Genomic DNA, 4,246 nt, shown 5'->3' with positions numbered 1-4,246 from the left:
GTGCTGAGCCCACCCTGCACCCACAGGACACCCCTGGGTGCTGTGCCCACCCTGCACTCACAGAGACCCCCAGGTGCTGAGCCCTGGGTGCTGAGCCCACCCTGCACCCCCAGAGCTTCGCCCAGCAGCTCAGAGCACTCCCCCAGCCCCAAGGCCAAACCCTCCCCATCCCAACTGTGACCCTGAACCTTCGCCAAAGGCATCTGGAAAAGGCTTCACGTGTCACAGGCTTTTCCTGACCAACAATCCTTTTGCATCCTGGCTTCTCCCAGGGTTGGGTCTGCTCTTCCATCCCCTCCTGAGAGCACTAACACCCATCTGGGGACCTCGTGTTTAATGCCTTAAAGCTGCAGGTTAAACTTGCTGGGAAATGAATCACGGCTTCCCTTGGGATTCTCATGCTCGTTTAGGTTGCAAACACCCCGCCCGTTTGACCACAATATTATTTTATTTGCCTTTGCTGTTTGCAGAGAAAGATACACCCCTTGTGCTGACCCAAAAGTTCTTGTGCTCAGTGCCACTGCCAGGCAACCTGAGAGGGGAAAACAAGTTTATCCCAGTGAAGGCCGTGCTCAGCCCTGACTGTGAGGCTCAAAACACAGCTGGCAAACACCAGCACAAGAGAAGACAGACCTGAAGGCTGAGTGCCACAAGAGCCTGCTGCAAAGGCACCTCCAGGATCCCCAGTCCAGGTCCCTGGTCTGCCAGCCCTCCCCAGCAGTGCCTGGGCTTCCCAGGGGAGCTGCTCTTTGCATTCCCCTGGTTTTTAGTGCAAATAAAGCAGTCAGATTGAATCTGAAGGATCACCTTCTTGCCAACAAAAAGGATCCTGCCACACAGCAGCTCACTTTGGAGCAGGCAGCTGGCATCTGTGGGGGCATTCACTGGGAACAGCAGTATTTACCCAGGTGGGAGGCATCAGAAGGACCCTGAGTGGCCATTCTTAGCTTTTCCTGGACAGTCTGGTGTGGATTTCATTTCTGGCATTCTGTAAATCTGACTGCCACTGCAAATCCAACTTCCTGTTGTGCAGCGGAGTTTCAGGCAGTTTTCAGTTAGCACCATTTCACAAGGAGCACAGGTGAAACACCCCCCAGCTCCCTGCTGGCAGGTTCACAGTGTCACTGCTGTCACCAAACACCAGCCAAATCCTGCAATCCTGGATCCAAATCCTGCAGAAATCCTGAAATCTCTGCACTCCCTGTACCAGCTCAGGATGGAAAATGGCCAAGTGTCAGCCCCGGCGATCGAATTTCCTCACTTGCCCGTTGAATCCCTGGGTTCCCCTGGGTTTCCATATAGCTGATTAAACAAAACAAACCTGTAGGGAAAGAGAAGGTTTGACATGATTAACTGCCTCTGCTGGTAATGTGTGCAACCCACCCAGGTGTCTAGACAGTTTGAAAAATACAGATCACATGTAGGAGGAACAGATGGTACTCCTCAAGTCTCTCTGCTGGACCTCAAATTTAGTAGAAACAGACCTTATCAGTGTCAGGTGGTTCTCTCCCACAGAAAACATCCAGCCCGTGGCAGGAAATTAAGTTACTGCTTTGGTGGATGGCGCTTTACCTGCAGCCTACCAGAAAGTTCTGCACTCTCAAAGGTCCTGTTTGGAGAAAGGTGAAAAAAGAACAAAAAGTTCAGACCCATTTCGACTGTGGGAAACCTCCAGTATTTTTCATAAAAGGAAATAAAACCTCAATAGCTGTGTCCTAGCAGGTTGCAGTTTAGGCAGGTGGCTGTGCCTGCCCAGGTACCTTTTAATGAGCTCTGGCCTGGGAGGCCCCACAGGAGCAGGATGGGCTTTTCCAGGAGAAAGAAGCACAGAAAGCCTCTAACCAGGATGGCAGATGGGACTGCTCCCATTTAAGTCAGCAGATTTCACACCACCAGTGTCCCAAGGCCAGGCAAACCCCAAGGGAATCCCAAGGTCTCCCCTGCTCAGCAGGTCTCTCTCTTCTGCTGCAGTCAGATTTGCCACAGCTCAGAAAAAGCCACAATTTCCTTGCCCCACTTCGCTGTGTTTGAGAATTCATCCCTCTGGTGGGGGGGATGAGATTTATAACCCAGCTAAGTTCCAGCCCAAGAGGCTGCCCCGGGCTGGGGCTGCTCCCCAAGGGCTGAGTGCTTTTATTACAGACTGCAAATCTCCTGGGCTGTAAATCAGCTGGCACAGAAATGTCCCAGCAGAGCACTCAGCACGGGTGGCACTGGCAGGGACGTGCCCAATCTGTACCTGCCTGTGCCAGGGTGGGACAGCAGCCCCCAGGAGCAGAATGCCCAGGGCAGCCCCAGCAGCTGCTGGGAAGAGCAAAGTGTGAAACACCAGGCAGACAAAACATCTGGCAGCTGCTTGGAATGGTTTTCTGTCTGAAGGGCAGACAAGGCTGCAATAGTTTCGAATGAAAACATGTGCAAAGGCAGGATGGGTGCCTCAGTGTGTTTTGTGCAAGCACTGAACGGGCTTTGCTCCTTTCAGCACTGTTCTGTAAGCCAAAAAGGCTGTGCTTTGGGTTAGGTTTGTAATTTTAATAGATTTACTAAATAAATCACTGTATTTCCTTGTCCAGTCAAATGCAGCTTTGGCATAAGAGCAACAGCATCAGCTCTGCACAGGAAGCGTGTGGGAGAGGAGGGCAGCGTGCTAGGAGCTGGTTTCCATAATTGCCTTACCTTCTGCAGCAGCAAAGGTGGGACTGCCAAAATGAGTTCTCAAAAGTGTGACGCACGTTCTTTCGAGTTCCCACATCCCAGGCCCAGGGAAAATTGCCTGGATACTGGCAGAGGACTCGACAGGTCCTGGCTCCAACAGGGAAGGTGTTTGAGCTCAGAAATGAACTCTGTCCTGCAGACCAAGGAGAGAACTGGCAGCTGCCTTCCCCCTCAAGCGCTCCTCTCCTGGCACTGTCACAGCTCAGAGCCACGGGCACAGCTTTGGGCAGGAGTGGGACTGCTCTGAGACAGCCTGGCAGGGCTGCCAGAGGGATGGCACTGCCTCACCAGCTCCTGCACTTCTCCCCTGGCACGCTTTTCTGGACACAGGTCACCTCCACAAAGCCCCAGCTCCCAGGAGGAACGAAAGCTGCAGAGCACCAGGGTGCCAAAGCTCTGCTGCAGCTCAGGCAGGCAGCTCTCAGGGCCAGCAGCCTCCCAAAATCTCCATGTGCTAACCCTGGTGAGTCAGCACGGGAGGAGGAGGAGGAGGAGGAGGATGCTGGCAGGGCAGCAGGGGTGGCTTTCAAGGCTCTCCTGACACAAGCAGAACCTGCAGCTTCTCCTGCTCCCCACAAAGGCAGAGAAGTGCCTGCCAGGGCTGGGATGGAGGCAAGCAGAGCAGGGCTGCACTGATTTATTAGGAGCTGCTAATCTGTGATATCATTTGTTGATCCCACCAGGGCCAATCCCCAGCTCACGACTTCCTCCCCTGTTGCCATGGCACTGTACATAAACAGGGCAGGCTCCCGGCCCCGAGCAGGTCATTTGTTTCAAATATTCCATGCAGCTGGAACACGAGCCTGTTTGGGTGTCTGGAGCTGAGCATGAACTAATTCCCGAGCCCTGTGCACCCTGCAGGCACTCCCAGCACACAGGACAGGCAGAGCCTGTCAGGAACCAGAGCTGCCACCCCTGCCTTTGCTGGTGTTGGAGCTGTGTACAAACCCTCCTCTCACCCGGGTGTTTTCCACACGTAAGAGACACCCAAAACGTAAAAAAAATTAAAATCTTGTCCTGACTGGAGACAAGAGGCAGGAAAGCACTTGTCTTTTTTTGGGGTGTCCCTGCCCAGCACCCCCTGGGCAGCCCCCAGGCTCTCACCTGCTGCTGTGTGTGTGAACTGAGTAGAAGCTTTGGTGCAGGGAAGCCTGTGCACAGGAGGAGGACTTGGAGCCTTCATCATCACCAGGGGCAAAGGCACCACCAGGGCTGGAGAGGCTGGCACAGAGGGGGAGCCTCCCTGCCCTGCACAGGTGAGAGGCACAGGAAAGCAGCTGTGAAACAGCTGGAAAGCAAGGGCAGCAGGAAGCCAAGGCTGCCTGGCCACAGGTGACCCAGCTCCATCTCTGAGGCACACACTGAGCTCAGCCTGCACACACCTTTCAGTTCCTCTCAGCTGTGAATTGTTTTTGTCAGAGATAAAGCCCCTGCCCTGCCTGCCCGGGCACGCTCCTGGGGAAAAAGTGCTGCTGCAGAAACAAAGCCCAAAGAAATCTGATCAGCTCGTGCAAATAAAACCCACCACAAG

General features: G+C 54.0%; 1 long non-coding RNA gene across 1 annotated transcript; it reads right to left on the bottom strand.

Moving 5' to 3' along the window:
* Nucleotides 1-451: 451 nt before the first annotated feature.
* Nucleotides 452-2,887, bottom strand: LOC121344058. Its single transcript, XR_005953782.1, has 3 exons — nucleotides 2,677-2,887; nucleotides 1,485-1,609; nucleotides 452-1,321 (listed from the first exon to the last, which is right to left on the bottom strand). It is a non-coding gene; the product is annotated as an uncharacterized LOC121344058 (long non-coding RNA).
* Between the last annotated feature and the right edge of the window lie 1,359 nt (nucleotides 2,888-4,246).

Source organism: Onychostruthus taczanowskii, unplaced genomic scaffold (genome assembly GCF_017590055.1).
Source record: "Onychostruthus taczanowskii isolate IOZ18803 unplaced genomic scaffold, ASM1759005v1 scaffold61, whole genome shotgun sequence".
Taxonomy (NCBI): Eukaryota; Metazoa; Chordata; class Aves; order Passeriformes; family Passeridae; genus Onychostruthus; species Onychostruthus taczanowskii.
The sequence above is the reverse complement of the archived record's forward strand: the minus strand, read 5'-3'. Positions and strand labels throughout refer to the sequence as shown.